A 22395-nucleotide genomic window follows, 5' to 3' on the forward strand; every position below is an offset into this window, starting at 1 on the left:
GAAAGACCCATTTCCGCCAAAGCTTTAACTTCCTGGCTGATATTTTGAGATGTTGCTTCAGCATTGCCACATAATCCTCTTTACTCATGTGCATTTGCAAACATTAATCTGGCTTTTTTCTGTTTCTTTTGAAATAATGGCTTCTTCCAGGCAGAGTGGCCTTTCAGTCCATGTTGATACAGTACTCATTTCACTGTGGATATTGATACAATTTTACCAGCTTCCGCCAACATCTTCACAAGGTCTTTCGCTTTTGTCCTTGGGTTGATATGCTCATGTCAGACCAAAGCACATTCATCTCTGGGACACAGAACCCGTCTCCTTCATGAGCGGTATGATGGCTGGACATTCCCATCATTTTTGTACTTGCGTGTAATCGTTTGTACAGATGAACAAGTCACATTCAGGTATTTTGAAATTGTACCCAAAGATAGAGCCAGACTTGTGCAAGTCCACAATTCTCTTCCTGATATCTTGGCTTATTTGTTTAGACTTTCCCATGATGCTACACAAAGAAGCAGTGTGTTTCAGGTGTGCATTAAATTACATCCACAGGTGTGTCTCTAACACAGATGTTGCAAAAAAAACAGAAGCTTCCAAACACATGACATCATATGGGCAGTTCAGAATTTGTTTAAAGGCATAGTAATCTTAGTGTATGTAAACTTTTGACTTTGCAGTAAGTAATAAAAATACATTAAAACATTCTGTCTCTCTCATTATTCTGGCATTTGGCAAATATTAAAAATTATGGTAATCCTAATTGACCTAAAACGGGAAAGGAAAATTTCACTGTCCTTCCTGCACTGCTGCTGGTGACATGTCACACTGCTAAGTGCAAGCAGATATATTGTCCTCTATTTGGTTCTTTCTGAACCTTGGTCTGTGGTTGTTCTCTCTATGGTCAGAATGCATCTTGGTGTTTCTATGGTGTCGACTGATGTAATATATTTTTTTTTTTTTTGGTACCTATGACGTGAAAAAAATGCTATTAAGCTGCAGATATGGGGTTATCCTGCAGATTAATAGCATTCTGACCCTGCCTGGCACCGGCACTTAGACCCCCGCTGTTGGGAGAAAATGAAAATTATTCCACCCAGTAGCTTTATGGTTTGAATCTCAGGGGCATTGCCAACGTGGGTTCAGTCACCAGTCTATGCATAGAGAGCGTCTGCTGTAACTACACCCCCGACACTGAGTGACAGCCAGCCCCATATGTTGAGCTGCTGTCAGTCAGTGCCAGTGGCGTTAGTACAGCCACTGCTGATTATACACAGAGCGGTGACTGAACCTATGTCGGCGCCACTCCCGAGAATGAAACCCAGTCGTTATTGGGAAAAATAAAGTTTTAAGTGCCGGTCCCGGGCAGATTCAGAACAGTATTAACCTGGAGATTATTCCCGTATCTGCAGCCTAATTGCGTTTTTTCACGTCACAGGTTCCCTTTAAGGAAAGAAACATTTTTTTATTGTAGTTAATATTTCTTATATGCATGTAGTAATGTGTTTTTTTTTTCTTAAATCTGCAGTTCTAATGGCCTGTCTAAAGATCGGAGAAATGCAATAATAAATTTAAGGAATGATAGTTCAGAAGGTATGATGAAATATGTGACTTGATATTTTTTTAATTCCACATTTTTTATTGGTTTTCTAAAAGCTACATATAAACTATGGCTTGACACCAGTGTAATGTCGGCAAAAAGTAGCTGAATCAACCATATATCACTTAGTTTACTGGGTACAGCAGTTCTGACCCAATCAGGGCTTTTGTATTCAGAATGAAGGAAAAGTGAAAAGAGCACTTCCACAGGTAAAAATAAAAGGTACATATAAACAATGACTTGACACCAGCAATAATATCTTAAAGGAAATCTGTCAGCTGATTTAACTTCCTCATCTGAGAGCAGCCTGAGGTAGGCAAAGAGAAGCTGAATCCAACCATGTATCACTTAGTTTACTGGGTACAACCGTTCTGACACAATCAGAGCTTTTAGATTCAGAATAAGCCAGAACTGAAAAGATACCCCTGCCCACACCAGGTTCTCCATGTACAAAGTCCATAGGCGGTATGCTGCTTATCACAGTAGGGGGCATTGTTGAACTAATGTAGTCCGATAATGTTAATCTCTTAGTGATAAATTGATCGGAAACAACAGAGTAATCCATTATATCAACACTTAGTGCAGTGTACTGTGTTGAGGAAAAAAATAATAAAATACACTAGTATAGTAGGAAAAAAAGAGAGGATAAATTAAAAATGGTAATGGATGTTGTCTTGATGTTGGTAGATGTTGAACAAGAGCACTACACACGACCAACTGGACGTGGATGGACATCAGGAAACCCACTATGCGGACGCTCCAACAAGACATGGGTGGACTTCAAAAGATTACAAGGAAGGCCGACTATATGTTATAGTAAGTACTCTAGAATAACCTAGAAATTAGACTAAAACAAATAAAAAGCAAAGGAGAAAACTAAGACTCTCCATATAACGAGATAGGTTCACAGAAAGGGAACAAATCTCAAATGTTCATTCAAACCAAGGGAACATGCAGTTTTAAGGGTCCAAATCCATTTAGTTTTTAGCCTTGCCAGAGAGGTACTAATATTCCCACCTCTGATGCTTGGTAGAATCATATCAATCCCTGTGTCCTTCAGTAATGAAGCTTCACAGTTGTGATATGCCTTAAAGTGCCGTGGAATTGTCTTGAATGTAGATGCATCTTGTATTTCTCTGGCAGCAGTGATGCAGTTAACGTGTTCAAGTACATGGACTTTCAATTGGCGGGTGGGCAGGCCAACATACATCAGAGAGCAAGAGCAAGTTGCATAGTAAATTACAGCCTTCGTGGTGCATGTACAGTTGGGCTCAAAAGTTTACATACCCCGGCAGAATTTTTGCTTTCTTGGCCTTGAAATTTTTGGCCTCAACCGTAAACGTTTCATTTGGAGAGAGGTCAACAAGGTCTATTATGAAAGGAACACCATTCCTACAGTAAAGCACAGAGGTGGATTGCTGATGTTTAGGGGATGTGTGAGGCTCAGTAAACTTGGTAGAAGTTGAAGGAAAGATGAATGCAGCACGTTATGAGCAAATACTGGAGGAAAATTTGCACTCATCATCCCAGAAGCTGCGCATGGGACATACTTGGATGTTTCAACATGACAACGATCCAAAACACAAGGCAAAGTCGACTTGTCATTGGCTACAGCATAACAAAGTAAAGGTTCTGGAGTGGCCATCTCAGTCTCCTGACCTCAATATCATTGAGCCACTCTGGGAAGATCTCAAGCACGCAGTTCATGCTAGACAGCCCAGGAATTTACAGGAACTGGAGGCTTTTTGCCAAAAAGAATGGGCAGCTTTACCATCTGATAAAATAAAGAATCTCATCCATAACTACCACAAAAGACTTCAAGCTGTCATTGATGTTAAAGGGGCCAATACACGGTATTAAGAACTGGGGTATGTGAACTTTTGATCAGGGTCATTTGGATGTTTTTGGTTGTCATTAAGATTTAAAAAGACAAAACACAGTAGTTTGACAATAAATGGCTTCACCAAACAAATAACCATGAGTGGAGAAAAAGTTTTTTTGTTATCATTCATATTCTCTGAAACAAGGCCAAGAAATCAAAAATTCTGCCGGGGTATGTAAACTTTTGAGCACAACTGTAATAGTGTGTGGTAATATTGAACACCGTTGATCCGTCCGAGTTAGTAAAAGTTTGAGCCCGCATAATATCCGGACAAGCCACGCACTCTTACATAACCTCCAGTCCCGACTCAGAAACCGACGAATCCCTGCAATTCACAGTGCGTGCCCAGGGGAGATTCATAAGGCTGCAGTCTCACAAAGTGACTGCAAACTTATTGATTTGGACCGGACAATTCCTTTAACTTGTCTCTTCAGAATTCCCCATAGGTGTTTTGGTTGGGTTTAGATTATTTCTTGGCCACGGAATCTTTTTTACCCTGTTCTTCTTCAAAAATGCAACATACAGTAGCATGTAAAAGTTTGGGAACCCTTGCTCAAAAGTTTTTGTGAACAGTTAAGGAAGTTGACGATGAAATTATCTTTAAAAGAGCTAAAGTTAAAAATGACTCATTTTTTTGTATTTTAAGCAAAAAAAAGGGTCATTTTTTACATTTTAAAAAGTACGAAAAGGAAAATGGGCTGGTGCTAAATTTTACGCACCTTGCATGATTAGTATATAGTAGCACCCCTTTTGTATGTGTGTTTTGGTTCATTGTCATGTTGGAAACTTTCATGTCTACCGATGGCACAGAGTGATGGTTTCATCTTTTCTTTCAATACAGAGCAGAGCTTCTTTGAATTCATGATGCTTTCAATGAAATGTGGCTCTGTGAAACCGACGGTACTCATGCAGCTCCACATAAGGACACTTCTCCCACTATGTTTTTCTGTAGGCATTATGCATTTAAAAATATGAATTTAGAAAAATGCATCATGCCTACAGTGAAACATGGTGGTTGTGGCAGCTGTGTACTTATGTGGGGCTGCATAAGTGTGGTTGGTGTTGGGGAGCTACATTTCATTATAGATATCGTGAATTTATGTAGTATTCGTCTATATTGAAAAAGAACATGCTACCTCAAGTTCTTGCTAGACATGCACTTTTCAAACATGGCTGTGATCCAAAACAAACATGTGTTGAATTTCTGAAGAACAGATTGAAAATGATTCAGTGACTACAGTAACTATGTCTTCTAATGTGAACCCAAATGAAATATTATTCAATATGTCGCCAACTTCTTCATTCCTCTCCTAGACTTGGTGCTGTCTATAGAAATCATGAAAGTTTTATAAAATACTAGATGTAAAGGGTTTTTATGTAGGGTGTACTCATTTTTGCATCAATTAATTTGAGTACAACTGTAGATTTTGTAATGAAAGTTATAATATTAACTTTACTTTCTTGTTTTGGGTAAAAAAATGTTCTAGGAATCTCAGTCTTGTCAAAATGTTTGAAATTGTTCTTGTATACAATGACTTTTCAAATGGTGTCTGCTCATTTATGGGGAGCATGGTGTATATATGTATATATATATTAAAGGGAACCTGTCACATCCTAGTTGCTATATACACTGACCCTGTTGATTTGTTAGTGATGTATTGTGCATCACTAACAAGATTTTTTTATTAAAAATTTGTGGTAGTATAATGATTTTATAACATTATGTACACTTTGTCCTACCTGCTCGTATTCAGTCATAGGGGTGTAATAGAAGTCAAAAAGCCTTATTGTCATCTGCTGGTTGACCGCAATCAAACGGAACCAATATGCCTTAGGAATGTTGAAGGGGTAACAGATTTGAACGTGAGACCCGGTCAGGTGATGTCCAGTGAGGATTTATTAAATATTACGGTCGAGTGCGCTAAACCTGAGGTGATTTCAGCACCAAGCTGCAGAGAGAAGGAGACTCGTGCAGGATGCGCTGAGGAAACCAGCCTGACAGCTCGGAGGCGGACGCCGGTGAACAAATGCCGGATTCACCGCAGAGGTCCCCCGAGTACCGCGGCCCCGGAGGAGAGCCGGGATCTGCTTGTGGTACTGAGTGACTTCACCGTACCCAACATTGACCGTCAACCGACCAGGTCCGGACCCCACTATCCAAGGCGCGAGAGACCGCCTCCAACGGCCGAGCAAAGGGGAGATAAGAGAGAACTGCGTCAGAGGAGTCACGCCAGCAGAAACAGAGGAGCTGCATGGCTGAACAGGGCCGTCACTTCAATTGATCATCCACGGTACCGGGGACAGTGGGATTTATCATGTCAGGTTGGGAGGGGGAAGGGGCGAAGTGGAAAAAGCCAATCTAGATTTAATTGACTTTGTTAGAAAAAGACTTGCGGCCTAGCGGGAATAACCAGTGACCCTCGCTAGGGCCATTCACGGAGTTAAATAACTGCTGTGGTGACTCCCACGCCAGGGCGCATCACCTTATTTTGGGAGATTGTTAATTGTTATTGTATATTGCCTGTTCATTCTTGTTACTAACCCCTTGTTTAAAGCCTGGTTATATACATATATATATAAACTGTTTTTACACATCTCTGAATGCCCTCACTTCGTGTCTCTCCATCCATGTATTTGAATACTGCTCCCGGCAAGGTTGCTTCTAGATCGGAGGTCATTTTTTGTGCTCATCACTTTAGCCACTCCGATCTAGACGCTTCACTGCTGAGGAAACTAGATCGGAGTTGCTGGAGTGAGGTCCTCAAAAACTCACCCCTCGATGTAGACAGTTCAGCACTAACACCAGTAGATCGGAGTTGATTCCAGGATACTCATACTCACTTCTGTCTAGCCGCCTTTACAGGCTTTTTAATGTTTTTCTTATGCTTTTTTATGCAATTGCTCATGTTTTTAATGGAGCAAACATCACAAGTCAGACAGGATTTTTTTACACTGATATATAATTTATGTATTTTTACACTGTTATATATTTTATGGATTTGGGCAAAATTCTTTTTTTTCCTGATTAATGAAACTTACATTTTTATTGTCGATTTATGTAATATAAAAAATTCCCCTTATCGCTGATAATTCAGTTTTGCCAGAATGTGACTCTTCCCATTTGTCCACAGTCCTGTCCGCAGCACCGACATTGTGAAGAGTGGGGGGAGCTCCACGGGGAGAGGTGTAAAAGAGCGCCCCCGACAGTCACCATAATGTACAACACGGAAGTGACAAATTATTACAGGAACGTCTAAGGTCACTGGAGAACACTACTGTTATAATTTATGCCACTTTTGTGATGTCAATTATAATGATTATTTGAATTCTATCAAAACTGAACAATCAGAGCTATATGTATTTTTTTTATAATACAGAAAATGATAATAAAAAACTCACTTTATTAATTAAAAAAAAAAAATTCACAAAGTGGCTGAGCTTTCTCATTAAAGGGGATATCTGGGACTTTATGAAAAACAAAAAATGTGCCTAAGCACTAAGGGGCAGGTAATTACCTGCCTGTTGTGCCAATCGGCGTTCTTCCCCGGCACAGAACAGTCACAGACCGTTCCTGTCGGGGATTCAGCTGCCTCTGCTGACGGGGCAGAGCGTGATGTCTGACTCATTCTGATTGACAGCCTTCTCCCCTAGTTAGACAGTGGGAATCCAGCTGTCAATCAGAATGACGTCGTCAGTCTCGCCCTGTCAACACAGTGGAGCGGAACAGAAGCCTCCGCTCTGTCCACGTGACGTCAACAGAGGCAGGAACGGATATCCCCTTTAATAAAGGGTGAGAGGGAGAAAGCTCGGCCACTTTGTGAATTTTTTTTTAATTAATAAAGTGAGTTTTTTATTATCGCTTTCTGTAATATAAAAAATTACACATAGCTTTGCTTGTTCAGTTTTGATAGAATTGCACATTGCAACAAAGCAATGGGGGCAGTGTACATAGCAACTAGGACATGACAGGTTCCCTTTAATTTTTCAGCCTGACTAATAAGTGTTTCATTACTATACAGATGAGCAATCTCAGGGCGAGGAGCCTGGTCTTTCTACAATAGGTATGTACTGCACATTATCATTCCATGTTTCGTAACCCCGTCTTGTTGTAATCAGCATTCACCTTCCTGACAGCCCCAATTTTCAAGTCTGACATGTCACTTTATGTTGTAATGACTTTGAAATCAAATGGTGTCTATATTGTTTTTTCACCCTGATTAATAAGTGTTTCATTACTATACAGATGAGGAGTATGAGGGTGAGAATACTGCTATGTCAAACATTGGTATGTACTGCACATTATCATTCCATGTTTCTTAACCCCGTCTCATGCTAATCAGTATTAGACTACGGTCACACATTCAGGATTTGGCCAGTATTTCACATCAATATTTGTAAGATAAAACCTGGAGCGGGTGATAAATGGAGAAGTGGTGACGTGTGTCTATTATACGTTTTCTCTGAATATTCCTCACCTGGTTTTGGCTTACAAATACTGATGTAAAATACTGATGGTATGACCGTAGCCTTAAAGGGTACTACAGGGAGATAAAAAATAGTTTGTACTTTTCCTGCACTCATACACTATAAAGATGAGATGGTCAGTGCAGTTTTATGATCTTTATAACCCTTGTAATTCAGTGTGACAGAATCTCCTCCCTCCCATCTGTATCATTACGTCACACACAAGTGTTCAGCTCCCCCTGAAAGGAACAGCCAGCCTGAGAAGAGGGGGCATGGCCACTCCCACTGTTCTCTGCCGAGAATCAGCTATTATCAGGAGGCTGGCTGATAACAGCGAGGAACTGCACACTGCTGTAATGTCCCAGATGGTGTGACACGAGCAGTGCAGTGAAAACCAGCTCCTGTCACACCAGGTCCCTAATAATGGCTCCCTGTCTGCAGTCTTTGTGAGTGGGTGTGGTGGGAGTGTGGCCTGCTCCAGGCTCTTAGTAGCAGCAGCCAGTCCCCTAATAATGGCTCCCTGTCTGCAGTCTTTGTAATTACCTTCTGTTGCAGTTTCTGCCTGTGAGCGGCACTATCGGTGGCCGCTCACAGGCATCATGTGACCCACCACAGATGTCACGTCAAGTGAGGCGCCCTCAACCCAGCAGCTACCAGTGGAGCGCGGAAGAGGGACCGTTGACTGCAGCCTGGACTTGTGGTGACATCAGCGGATGTCAGAGCCGGCTGCAGCCGGGGGTCACGTGATGCCTGTGAGCGGCCACCGATAGCACTGCTCACAGGCAGTAACTGCAACAGAAGGTAATTACAAAGACACTTATGAGCCCCGGGGGATACATTGTGGGGGAAATAATAAGTAGTGGACAACCCCTTTTTAAGTAGCAGCAGCCAGCCACCTGATAATGTCTCCCTGTCTGCACTCAGAGGTGAGGGGATGTGGTGGGGACCTTGTCTGCTCCTGGATTTTAGTAGCAACAGCCAGCCCTGATAATGTCTCCCTGTCTGCAGTGTGAGGTGAGGGGTGTGGCTCGGTTACATCCCTGGTATCTTCTCCCACCCCAGTATAACTCTCACCATGACTCAAGGTAATAGGCATCTGCATTTCATTAGTAGACTACGTTAAGAGGATGGTGCTACATGTCTGACCATCTACTGTGCTTAAGGCCCCGTCACACTAAGCGATGCAGCAGCGATCCCGACAACGATACGACACCAGTTGCTAATACATCGCTGGTGAGCTGTCAAACAGGCAGGCTCACCAGCGATCAGGGGAGCAGCGACATCGTGGAAAGAATCTTTCCACGATGTCCTGTTCCCGGTTACCAGCCTGCTGAAGCAGGAGCAGGCTCGTAACCATGATAAACATCGGGTTACTAAGTGCGCGTGTGCCCCTAGTACCCCGATGTTTACCATGGTTACCACTCTGCTACGGTGTGCGGGAGGTTACTGTTCACCTTAGCAGAGTCGTATCCATGATAAACATCGGGTTACTAGGGGCATACGCGCAAGGTGAACGGTAACCTCCCGCGCACCGTAGCAGAGTGGTATCCATGGTAAACAGCGGGTTACTAAGTGCGCGCGTGCCCCTAGTAACCCGATGTTTACCATGGATACCAGCCTGATCGTTGGTCCCGCTGGTCACACACAGCGATGTGTGCTGGCCAGCGGTAGGCCAGCGATCAAAAAATGGTCCAGGACACTTTGCAGCGATCAGCGACCTCACAGCAGGGGCCTGATCGTTGCAAAGTGTCACACATAGCGACATCGCTGGTGAGGTCGCTGTTGCGTCACCAAAACCGTGACTCAGCAGCGATCTCGCTAGCGAGATCGCTATGTGAGACGGGGGCTTTACTGTCTATTATCAAACAGACTAGTCTCCCTTCTTTGTTCACCAGTGAATAGACTATTGCGGTGAACTCTCTTCTGGAGCTCAGATGATCAGTATATGCAGTGTCTATACTGAGCACCTATCTTGTGATCTTAATGACTGTGACCCCCTGAGCAGGACCTGTATTTGGGTATACTTAATATAATTGACTGCATATGCGCATAAATATAACTTGTTACTATCTTTACATTACTTTGTGGCACCACAGTGCTGTCTTTTTGCATACAGATGTCTGTTTGATGCTGCCTTCCTTCACAGTCAAAGGATTGACTCCAACTATCATATCTAATGATTTGGCTGGCAGATTATGCTAAGCATATACTGCAGTGACACCCATTATTTGTTGTGCGTGATAAGGGGATGTAGGTCTCTCTGCATGCATTGCCATCTATAGCCTGCTTTTTTTAGCAACCTCTCTACCAATCATTATTCCTATACGATCTGTACTGTTATGATTTCTTGAAATGTTTTTTGAATAAAGTATATTTATATGGCTAAATCCCTTTTGGTCTTGCTTTGGAGGTATTATTTGTAATTACCTATTTGTAATTTAGATATACAGGGTGTTCCCCCTTCATTGTAGATTTATTCATCCTTCTTCATTGCTGTTTCTTGATTTTGCTGATAATGTCTCCCTGTCTGCAGTCTGAGGTTAGGGGTGTGCTGGGTGTGTGGCCTGCTCCTGGCTTTAATTAGCAGCAGCCAGTCCCCTGATAATGTCTCGTTATCCGAGGTGAGGGGGTGTGGTGGGTGTGTGGCCTGCTCCTGGCTTTAATTAGCAGCAGCCAGCCCCCTGATAATGTCTCGCTATCTGAGGTTAGGGGTGTGGTGGAAATGTGGCCTGCTCCTGGCTTTTATTAGCCGCAGCCAGTCCCCTGATAACGTCTCGCTATCTGAGGTTAAGGGTGTGGTGGTAGTGTGGCCTGCTCCTGGATTTTAGTAGCAGCAGCCAGCCCCTGATAATGTCTCGCTATCTGAGGTTAGGGGTGTGGTGGGTTTGTGGCCTGCTCCTGGCTTTTAGTAGCAGCAGCCAGTCCCCTGATAATGTCTCCCTATCTGAGGTTAGTGGTGTGGTGGGAGAGTGTGGCCTGCTCCTGGCTTTTATTAGCAGCAGCCAGTCCCCTGATAATGTCTCGCTATCTGAGGTTAGGGGTGTGGTGGGTGTGTGGCCTGCTCCTGGCTTTTAGTAGCAGCAGCCTGTCCCCTGATAATGTCTCGTTATCTGAGGTTAGGGGTGTGGTGGGAGAGTGTGGCCTGCTCCTGGCTTTTATTAGCAGCAGCCAGTCCCCTGATAATGTCTTGCTGTCTGAGGTTAGGGGTGTGGTGGGTGTGTGGACTGCTCCTGGCTTTTAGTAGCAGCAGCCAGTCCCCTGATAATATCTCGCTATCTGAGGTTAGGGGTGTGGTGGGGGAGTGTGGCCTGCTCTTGGCTTTTGTTAGCAGCAGCCAGTCCCCTGAAAATGTCTCGCTATCTGAGGTTAGGGGTGTGGTGGGAGTGTGGCCTGCTCCTGGCTTTTAGTAGCAGCAGTCAGTCCCCTGATAATGTCTCGCTATCTGAGGTTAGGGGTGTGGTGGGGGAGTGTGGCCTGCTCCTGGCTTTTAGTAGCAGCAGCTAGTCCCCTAATAATGTCTCCCTATCTGAGGTTAGGGGTGTGGTGGGGGAGTGTGGCCGGCTCCTGGCTTTTATTAGCAGCAGCCAGTCCCCTGATAATGTCTCGCTATCTGAGGTTAGGGGTGTGGTGGGAGTGTGGCCTGCTCCTGGCTTTTAGTAGCAGCAGCCAGCCCCTGATAATGTCTCCCTGTCTGCAGTCTGAGGTGAGGGGGTGTGGCAGGGGCATGACATGGTCCTGACTTTTAGTAGCAGCAACCAGCCCTCTTCTAACGGCTCCCTGTCTGCAGGTCTGCTAGCTGGAAGCAGACCACGCCCCCTCTTCTCAGGCTGGCTGTTCCTTACAGGGGGGAGCAGCACTGGGTGTATGATGTAATGACCAGATGGGAGGGAGGAGATTCTGTCACACGGAATTACAAGGGCGGGGACAGTACAAAAAGTTTTTATCTCCCCAGAGTACCCCTTTAACCTTCCTGACAGCCCCATTTTTCAAGTCTGGCACTTCACTTTATGTTTTAATAACTTTGAAATGCTTCTACTTCTGCCAGTGATTCCTCTTGCTTCTAGTAGATTTAGATAAATGTGTTTTATCTTTATTTATGAAAATATCCCAAATTTTCAGAAAACCCAGAGATTCTGGAGAGGGGTAATGCCATTGAGACTCAGAGCAGAATGGTTTTGGATTTTGGAGACAGCGGCAGTAGGTGAGTAAATAATATTCTCACACTGCACGCCATACACATATACACAGCAACTAATGGTCAATGGTGTGAGACTGCCATTCAATACTGTGGTCACATGATTGAGGAGAGGGCCGGGGTAGTGCTGAAAATGGCAGAAGACAGCAATGTAAAGTGTTTTAACCCCTTAAAACAGAATGATGTATAGGTATGTCATTGCAGGTGTGACCGCTTATGGAGGGGGCTCAGGAGCTGGGCTCTCTCTAAATGCATTTGTTACTGGCTGTGTTACATAGCCTACACCTGTATATAACAAAAGGTGTCAGAGCTGAGCTTTTATTATTGCTGTTAACCATTTGGTGTGTAAATGGAGGTCTTGCTGATGCTCACGTGTACTGGCTTCCTTTGGTCCCCCGTAACACAATTGCAGGTTATTGTGGCAGCGAGAGCCTGCTGAAGAGTCCAGCTGATGCCATCTAGGTACTCCTGTGAAGCTCAACCATAAGTTAAGCTCCATGGGAGACTGAGATTTTAACTATATACAGTAGATGTAAAAATCTACACACCCCTATTAAAATGCCCGTTTTTTTGTCTTATAAAAAAAAATCATATGAAGAATAATTTCGGCACTTTTTACACCTTCAGTGTAACCCATAATCTATACAAATCCAATAAGAAACAAATTAAAATCCTTTTGAGGAGGAAATAAAATAATAAAGCTAAAATAATGTGGTTGCATAAATATGTGTGTCATCCCAGGCCTGGATGCCACAAATATTAAAGGCTGTGTCTGAGAGCAGGAGGGAGGTTCCCTGGTTAGGGACAATTAGTATACAGCACCTCCTGTCCCAGGCCAGTAGGGGGAGCTGGCTGCCCCTATAAAAGCTGTAACTGGGGGCAGGGTTAGAGAGAACTGGATGACCTAGCTCAGGACTGAGACTAGTCCCAGAGAAGTAGGGACAGTTCAGCTGTAGCCAAGGAGTCCGTGAGGCAGAGGAGAAGCTGCGAGCCAGGGACAGAGGCGACGAGAGCCGGTCCTGGCTGAGAGAACTACACAACCGGACATTGGGATCCGAGGCTGTCAGGGTTGCAAGCCCAGCAGCAGAGAACCAACCCGCGAGGGATTTCAGGTCCCTTGGCCTAAGAAGCCTGGAGGCTCCGCCACACAGAGGGACGAGTACAGCATGGAGAAGCAAAAGGTACCTAAGGCCCGAGTCGCAAGCCATACAGGCAAAGTACACAGCCAGCTCAGGGACGTGGGCTATTACACCACGAAAAGGGGGATAGTCAGCAAGGGCAGAGAGAGAACGGTAGGCCTTCACACTCACCATGACCAGTGGGGCTCGCCCGAATGCTCTCAGACACCCAGGCCCATTCCTACCTGGTACTCCTGTCGGGTCATTAGTAATACCTACAATAAAGACCCTGGACTGTTTGAAGCGGATTCTGAACTCTTATTATTGTGGCCTGCACTATCACCCCCAGCATTCACATACGCTGCCCTGAGGCTACACTCTTCCCGTGGGGAGTTATTCTATCCCTGTGCTGCACACCAACATCAGCCTCAGCGGTCTGCCTTGCAGCAGCGGTCATCCCTGACCGCAATCCACGGGTGGCGTAGTCGGACATTCATAACTCTACAAATAGACTGCCATAGCATTTGGTCTGACCACCCTGCGCCACGGGATCGGGTTGCCACTACTACCCCCATCATCGCACTGAAGCCCGGTTCCGGGTGCCCACGGCCCAGGGGGTGAGTCAGCTTTGGCGTAGTCGGCAGGATTGTGACCAACCCGCCACAAACGGGTATTGCGTGCCTGAAAAAGACTTCATACTTACCTGAGTGAAGTTTCCCACCGTTCGGAGCCGTTTCCCGCCATCTTCAGTCGTTTCCCGCCATCTTCAGCCGTTTTTCCGCCATCGGACGCCATCTTCGGGATGCCGCGCGGGAAGAGGAGGGGCGTGGACGTCAAAAATGCACGAGACCTGAAGCTCCGCCCTACGCTGAGACGCTGCGCAAGGTCCTGGAAGGAGAGAGAGCGACGCTGACGTCATCACCCCGCGACGCAAGGTCCTCACCCAGAGCATCGCGAGCGGAGCCGCGGCCTACAGAAGAGGATCGTCGGAAGGTAGGCCACGGTTAACTAGGGGGAAGGAAGATGTCGGATGCGGAGGGACCCTCTACCACCAGCATAGCCGCTGCAGCTGTGATGCCTTTTTCCATGCCCTATATCCCCGGAGCGGCCTGGCTGCCACAGTATCCTGGCGAGTCGCATACCTTGGGCGACTTTAAAGAAAGACTGTATAGCTTATTCAAGGTTTATCCCCTGACAGAAGAACAGCAAGTAAGCATACTAATAGGGCAGTTAACTGGTGCGGCCCAACGGGAGGTAAAGTCTTGGACAGCTGAGGAGAAAAGGACTGTAAAGTGGGTTCTGACCCGTCTGCGGGACACCTTTGACACCCGTACCTCAGCAGAAATCAAAATGTGGTTCTATGGCTGTAAGCAGCGAGCCCAAGATAGTATCAGAGACTATGCCTTGAACCTGCAAGAAGCTCTGGGAGCAATCAAACAAGCTGACCCTGGCAGCGTGCAGGACACAGATAAACTGTTGACTGACCAGTTCATAGAAGGTCTGCTGTCCAGCGCCCACAGAACCCAGCTGCGCCTGATGGCCCTACAGAACCCCGATTTGACTTTTGCACAGTTCAAAGATAGGGCCATCCGGGTGCTCCAAGACCCCGCACCAGGTGGCGCTGTAGCTTCCCGGCACCCTGCCATCACTTACCACCAGGGGGCGGTGCCCTATCCCACAGACATTGTGGGGGCTGATGCACAGGCCCTAAATCCATCCCAGCCTGCAAACCTGCACCATCAGGTCCAAGAATTAACAAAGAGTGTGGCTTCATTGACCAGGACCGTACAGTCATGGCAGATGGAACCGTCAAGACCAATCAAGCTGGCTTCCAGTCCGGAGGATGTCCCGTGGCGTCGACAGGGGAGGATCCCGTCATTCAGAGGGATGCCCGCCGACCATTACACCGAGGATGGACAGTCGATTTGCCACCGTTGCAGCCAGCCAGGACACATAACCAGGTACTGTACTTTAAATGGGTCCGACCTGGGGCAGAGGGCCAACCCCCAGGCATAAGGTCATCAGGCCCATCTAATTGGCGCGGTAAGTACGTGGGGGGACGCCCGGTCTTACCCGTAGTGCTGGACGGTATCCCCATGAGTGCACTGCTGGACACCGGGTCTCAAGTGACTACCATCCCCTACGTACTTTTCAAGCGGTACTGGAGTGACGCTGACATAACCCGCTATCCAGACGATGACTTAAGCATCATCGCCAGCAATGGCCAGCCCGTGCCGCAGGTGGGGTTCAGAGAGATGACCATCAAGATTGGTAAGGTTGAACTGCCGGCACAGGGAGTGATCATTGTGGACATTGACCGTCGTGAAAGTCACCCTAAAATAACCTTGGGTACTAATGTGATTGAAAACTGTCTTTCAGAAGTAATTGTGATTTTGCAGCAGGTGGCGATGAATGCGAGCTCCAGCCAACAGAGGGTCCTCCAGAAAGAGATAAGAGCCCTGATGAGACGGCAACAGGTAGAACTGTCTGGTGGTGAGATCGGTAGTGTGAGGATGAGCGACCCGTTCCCCATTGCCATGCCTCCCAAAAGTGAAATGATGATCTGGTGTCGGACTGCAATCGGGTTAAGAGGGAGAGACTACCAAGCCATGGTAGAACCCGTGTACTCAGACAGCAGGCCCACCATTTTGACAGCCCGGGGGGTGGTTGATGTCCGCCATGGAAGGGTGTCAGTCCGGATCTTAAACATCGGGGAAAGGGAAGTACACTTGCCCCGGTATGCTACATTAGCCAAATTGTTTGCTGTCGAACACAATGCTCTCAGGGTCGTGGAACCCTTGCCTTCATCTCCACCGGTGGAGGATAATGGCTCCCAGAAACACAAGAAGGACTGGTGCCAGAAACTCCACTTGGGTGCTGACTCCACTCCCTCGCACCAAAAACATTGAGTCTACCGGGTGGTTTAGGAGTACGAGAGAAACTTTAGTAAGCACCCGCTAGACTTCGGCAGAGTGAAAGGGGTAGAACACCACATCCCCACGGGGAGCCACCCACCAATAAAAGAGAGACACAGACTTGTACCCCCTGCACATTATCAGAACGCAAAGGGCACGCTAAGAGAAATGAAAGAAGCTGGGGTCATAGCTGTAGCCCCTGGGCAGCTCCCTTAGTTTTGGTAAAAAAGAAAGACGGTACCATGAGAATGTGCGTGGACTATAGAAAGGTCAATCGTATCACCCATAAAGACGCGTACCGTTACCTAGGATAACGGAGTCTTTAGCCGCACTAAAATCAGCTAATTTCTTCTCTACTTTGGACCTTACTAGCGGGTACTGGCAGGTTCCTGTGGCAGAGGCTGACAAGGAGAAGACCGCCTTCACCACCCCGATGGGATTGAGCGAATTCAACTGTATGCCATTCTTGCTTTGCAACGCACCCGGGACCTTCCAGAGGCTGATGGAATGCTGTCTAGGGCACCGAAACTTCGAGACGGTCCTACTTTACCTGGACGACGTGATCGTCTATTCGAAGACCTACGAGGACCATCTAAAACACCTGGCAGAGGTGTTCGAAGCCCTGGCAGGCTATGGCATGAAAGTGAAACCCTCCAAGTGCCATCTGTTAAAGCCAAAGGTACAGTACCTAGGACACGTGGTGAGTGCAGAGGGCGTAGCCCCCGACACCGACAAGGTTACCATCATCAAGAACTGGCCAAGCCCCTCTAACATCAAAGAAGTGAGGCAGTTCCTCGGGTTGGTAGGCTGCTACCGAAGGTTCATCCCCGGGTTCACAAAGATGGCAGCTCCAATGCAGGACCTCCTGATAGGTCAGTCTAAGACCCGAAGCCAAAAGCCACCCTTCAAGTGGGACAAGCCGGAAGAGGAGTCCTTCCGCCAGTTGAAGATGGCCCTCACGGGGGATGAGATCCTGGCCTACCCCGATTATGGCCAGCCTTTTATCCTCCACACAGACGCCAGTAATGTGGGGCTGGGAGCCGTACTGTCACAGAACCAACAGGGCAGAGAAAGGGTGATCGCGTACGCCAGCCGGAAGCTGAGGCCCACTGAAAGAAACCCGGAGAATTACAGCTTCTTCAAGCTAGAATTCTTGGCAGTGGTGTGGCCATCACAGAATGGTTTAAGCATTACCTGGCCTCCGCAACGTTCACTGTGTACACGGACAACAACCCGCTGACACACCTGGACAATGCAAGACTAGGTGCCCTAGAACAGCGGTGGATGGCCCCGCTATCAAATTATGACTTCACAATCAAGTACCGGGCAGGCAGAACCAACGCCAAAGCAGACGCCCTATCAAGAATGCCCCACCTACCCGAAGGAGAGGAAGACTCAGAAGAGCTGGAGGAAGTAGAGCTCCCTGCGTTCCACCGGTATGGGGCCAATCAGTATTCTCACCGGGTAAGAGACAAAGACCTAACCACCGTCATGTTCAACCCCTTACCCCACCATGGCTGGGCTGAAACGCAAGATAGTGACCCTGCAGTTCGCCTGGTGAAAGACCTGTTAACCCAGGCAGATGCTAGCCCTGGCCCGGACGCTCCAGAGGAAGCCAAGCAGTTATGGAAGGAGAAAAGAAGGCTATTCCTCTACAAGGGTAAGCTGTGCAGAAGGCTTGTTAACCACCGGACGCACGAGCTGACCTGGCAGGTAGTGGTCCCAAGGTGAGATGCAGCAATGGTCCTGGAGGCCTACCATGACAGAGCGGGACACTTCGGGTGGAAGAAACTGGAGTTCCTCCTGAGAGAGCGGTTCTACTGGATCGGTATAAAAGGGGCCATAGAGATGTGGAGCAGGGACTGCGCCCATGTCACCTCAGAAGGAAGGACCGTACCAGCCAGAAGACACCCTTGAGGCCCATCATCACCAGGCAGCCTCTTGAGCTGGTAGCTCTGGACCATGTGAAGTTGGCTCCAAGCCGGTCCGGCTACATCTATGCCCTCACGATTGTGGACCATTACTCCCGGTTCCTGTTGGTGGTTCCTGTTAAAGACCTGACAGCCCAAACAGCGGCCATAGCCTTCCAACAACACTTCTGCCGTCCACACGGGTATCCGGAACAGGTCTTGACAGATCAAGGTCCAGCGTTTGAGGCTGAAGTATTCCGGGAGTTCTGCAACCTCTATGGCTGTAGGAAGATTCGGACAACGCCTTACCACCCACAAACCAACGGGCTGTGTGAGAAAATGAATAATATCATCAATGATCTCCTCAAGACGTTGCCCCTGGAAGAACGCAGCCTGTGCCCGGAGAAGCTGCCAGACCTGATTGACTTGCACAACCATATCCCGGTGAATGCTACAAATTGCACCCCGGCTTACCTGATGCGAGCAAGACCAGGTAAGCTGCTGATAGACCTGGAGATGGGAGTCCTGACACCTGAGGACACCTCCCCAGACGTGGACTGGGATACGGAACGGCGGCTACAGTACAAGAAGGTACAGGAGAGTGTGGAGAGGAGTCTGGCTCAAGCGAGAGAAAAGCAGGAGAGGCTCTTCAACCAACACGCCCCTGCTGGTCCCCTGGAACCTGGAGAGCAGGTCCTGAAGTGGAAGAGAAGGCTTCACAAGCTGAACGACCAGTGGGAGAGAGACCCGTACACAGTACTGCAGTCCGACCACAACAACCCGAAGGTATGTGTGATTACCAAGGATGGAGGAGAAACCACTAGCACCGTCTCCAGAGACCACCTAAAACGGTGCCCCGAGCAACTACAGAGTGCAGGAGAAGATCAAGATGACCTTGAACCCGCAGAGGACAAGGAAGAAATGGTCAGCACCGTTCTCGGAGAGTTCCCCCGGACCTGGACTCGAATAAACGATGCAATAGTGGTACCCGTCCTACACTTCCTTCAGCCTACCCAGCAGGAGCCTGCAGTAGAGCAGGAAGAACAAGAAGAACAAGCAGCCCCGGAGGCAGAAGAACCCATGCCAGCAGCCCAGGAGAGTCAACCCTCTGCTGACAGTGAGCCTGCCATGCCTGCGGTAAGCCAAAGAACCCGCAGACAGCTGCCTGCCCTGCCTATGAACCCATCTAGTAGCTGTACCCTAAATGATGCTGGGGAAAGCCAGGTTAGACCACCACCAGACAGTGGGTTACGGAGGTCAACCCGCATCACTAGGGGTCAAATACCAGCTCGCTGGAAGATCTAAATGCACAGTGTATATATTTAATGTTTTATGTTTGCACCCTGGTTATTAATACTGTTTTCCAGTTTCCCTAGATACAATGGACTGACAGGTTATGGACGGTGAATAACAGGAACTACCATGCAGATAGTTGCACTTGGTGCCCTCTTGCGAAGATGGCCATGGAAGAAAAACCTGTCCGGCGTGGCCTCCTTGTGGTCCAAAGTAGTTAGCTTTTACCTTGCCGCCACGCCCAAGGCCAGGAACTCGGGGTTTATAGGGACAGGTCCCCACACTGTGGAAAACTTCACCTTATTGGGTGATATGGACACCCGGTCACGGAAGCGCCGTGACCTTAAGGACAAAATGTACTTGTAAATATGTTATGTTGTCATTTATACCCTGTATTTGTGTTTCCTGTTTTGTCCGGAGTACTAAATTTTAGTGGGGGGGAATGTGTCACCCCAGGCCTGGATGCCACAAATATTAAAGGCTGTGTCTGAGAGCAGGAGGGAGGTTCCCTGGTTAGGGACAATTAGCATACAGCACCTCCTGTCCCAGGCCAGTAGGGGGAGCTGGCTGCCCCTATAAAAGCTGGAACTGGGGGCAGGGTTAGAGAGAACTGGACGACCTAGCTCAGGACTGAGACTAGTCCCAGAGAAGGAGGGACAGTTCAGCTGTAGCTGAGGAGTCCGTGAGGCAGAGGAGAAGCTGCGAGCCAGGGACAGAGGCGACGAGAGCCAGTCCTGGCTGAGAGAACTACACAACCGGACATTGGGGTCCGAGGCTGTCAGGGTTGCAAGCCCAGCAGCAGAGAACCAATTCGCAAGGGATTTCAGGTAACTTGGCCTAAGAATTCTGGAGGCTCCGCCACACAGAGTGACCAGTACAGCACGGAGAAGCAAAAGGTACCTAAGGCCCGAGTCGCAAGCCATACAGGCAAAGTATATGGCCAGCTCAGTGACGTGGGCTATTACACTACGAAAAGGGGGATAGTCAGCAAGGGCAGAGAGAGAACGGTAGGCCTTCACACTCACCCTGACCAGTGGGGCTCGCCTGAATGCTCTCAGACACCCAGGCCCATTCCTACCTGGTACTCCTGTCGGGTCATTAGTAATACCTACAATAAAGACCCTGGACTGTTTGAAGCGGATTCTGAACTCTTATTATTGTGGCCTGCACTATCACCCCCAGCATTCACATACGCTGCCCTGAGGCTACATTCTTCCCGTGGGGAGTTATCCTATCCCTGTGCTGCACACCAACACCAGCCTCAGCTTTCTGCCTTGCAGTGGCGGTCATCCCTGACCTCAATCCACGGGTGGCATAGTCGGACATTCATAACTCTACAAATAGACTGCCACAGCATTTGGTCTGACCACCCTGAGCCACGGGATCGGGTTGCCACTACTACCCCCATCATCACACTGAAGCCCGGTTCCGGGTGCCCCACGGCCCAGGGGGTGAGTTATATTCACCCCCTTATATGGTGACACAAACCAACTTTTTTTTACAAACTTCTGAATATTTTTTATCACCATTTCAAATAAAAAAAATCAATGTATGTTTTGTATTGCCATAAATGTACAGCCCTGGAGAATCATGCTGCCAGACATTGACCATACAATATATGCCACACAAGCAAAAAAAAAAGTCAGAATTCTGATCTTTTTTTCACCATTTCATCCCACTTATATGTTTTTCAGTTTATTATATGGTAAAATTTGTAGTGTAATTCAAAACTACAACTAGAGCAGCAAAAACAAGCCCAAAACAAACAGCTATGTGTTCATAAAAATAAAAGGCCCTTGGAAGCGAAAGAAAAAAATAAAAGTGCTGAAACGAAACACACATCACTGACTGCTAACAGAGGGGGCAACAAATAAAAAGCTGGAGTGGTGCTTTAGGGCTCACTCATACTAGCATATAATATGGAGAAAATCTCACACTGCAGTCTCACCAGTGTTATCTAGTGAGGCAAAGCAGATCTACAGATCCTTTTCAACATGAGAAATAAATCGCGGCATGCTGCGATTGGCGGTGTACCTCGCAGGGCATGCACCCATTCAAGTCAATGGGTGCGTGCAAACCATTGGACTGCACTCGGATGTCATGTGAGTGCAGTCCAGTATAGGCAGAGACAGGCAATGGAGAAGATGGAAAGATTAATCTCTCCTTCTTCTCACCTGTGATACGATTTTCGCCTGCAAGAGGATTGGAGCACAGTAACCTGATATTTGGCTCACATTGGTAGCAGAGTTGAGCCAAGTATCATTAGCATATCTGTTGCTATACGCTACTGTGACCCTGGCCTTAGTCTTTGGTTCGGTTCCTATCCTCTGTCTGTTTTACCCTGCTATGATTGAAGTGTTTACTGCCAGCCTTTGCCAACAGCAGGGAATGCTGCACCCTGCATAATCACTGATTACTTGACCTTACTGAATAATAAGTGAGCCCCGTGATCATGCAGTGATGAAGGTTGTCTTCAACTGAAACGTCGCCACACCGGGGTAATAAAGTCCATATTTTTTCAAAGAACTTTTGGAGTGCTGCCTGACATTTTTTTGCTATAGATATAGAGAGATATATGGAAAAATATCAGCAACCAGTAGTGTTGAGCGATACCTTCCGATATCAGGAAATATCGGATCGGATTGGACCGATACCCAAAAAGCATCAGATATCGCCGATTCCGATACCCGAAACCAATGCAAGTCAATGGGACACTAATATCGGAATGAAATCCCAGCGTGAGAGAATTCTCCTGATTGTTTAAAAGCCGGCGGGCGGTAAAAAGCCGTCGGCTTTTAAACAATCACACAGCCCCATACTGCTTCCCCGCAGCCTCCCACCCCGATCCTCCGCTCCCCCCATTCTGATCGTAAGTTAGGACCGGGTGGGGAGCGCAGCACCAAGGAGCGGGGAGCGAAGGACCCGGGCGGGGAAGCCGGGAGTGAAAAGACTTCACCGCGGGCTTTCCCGTTCTGTGCTGCGCTCTCCCGCCAGTTATTTCAAATGAACAGCTGAGGT

This window comes from Phyllobates terribilis, unplaced genomic scaffold (genome assembly GCF_046119375.1).
Source record: "Phyllobates terribilis strain yellow unplaced genomic scaffold, ASM4611937v1 Scaffold_4__5_contigs__length_816908805, whole genome shotgun sequence".
NCBI classification, from domain to species: domain Eukaryota; kingdom Metazoa; phylum Chordata; class Amphibia; order Anura; family Dendrobatidae; genus Phyllobates; species Phyllobates terribilis.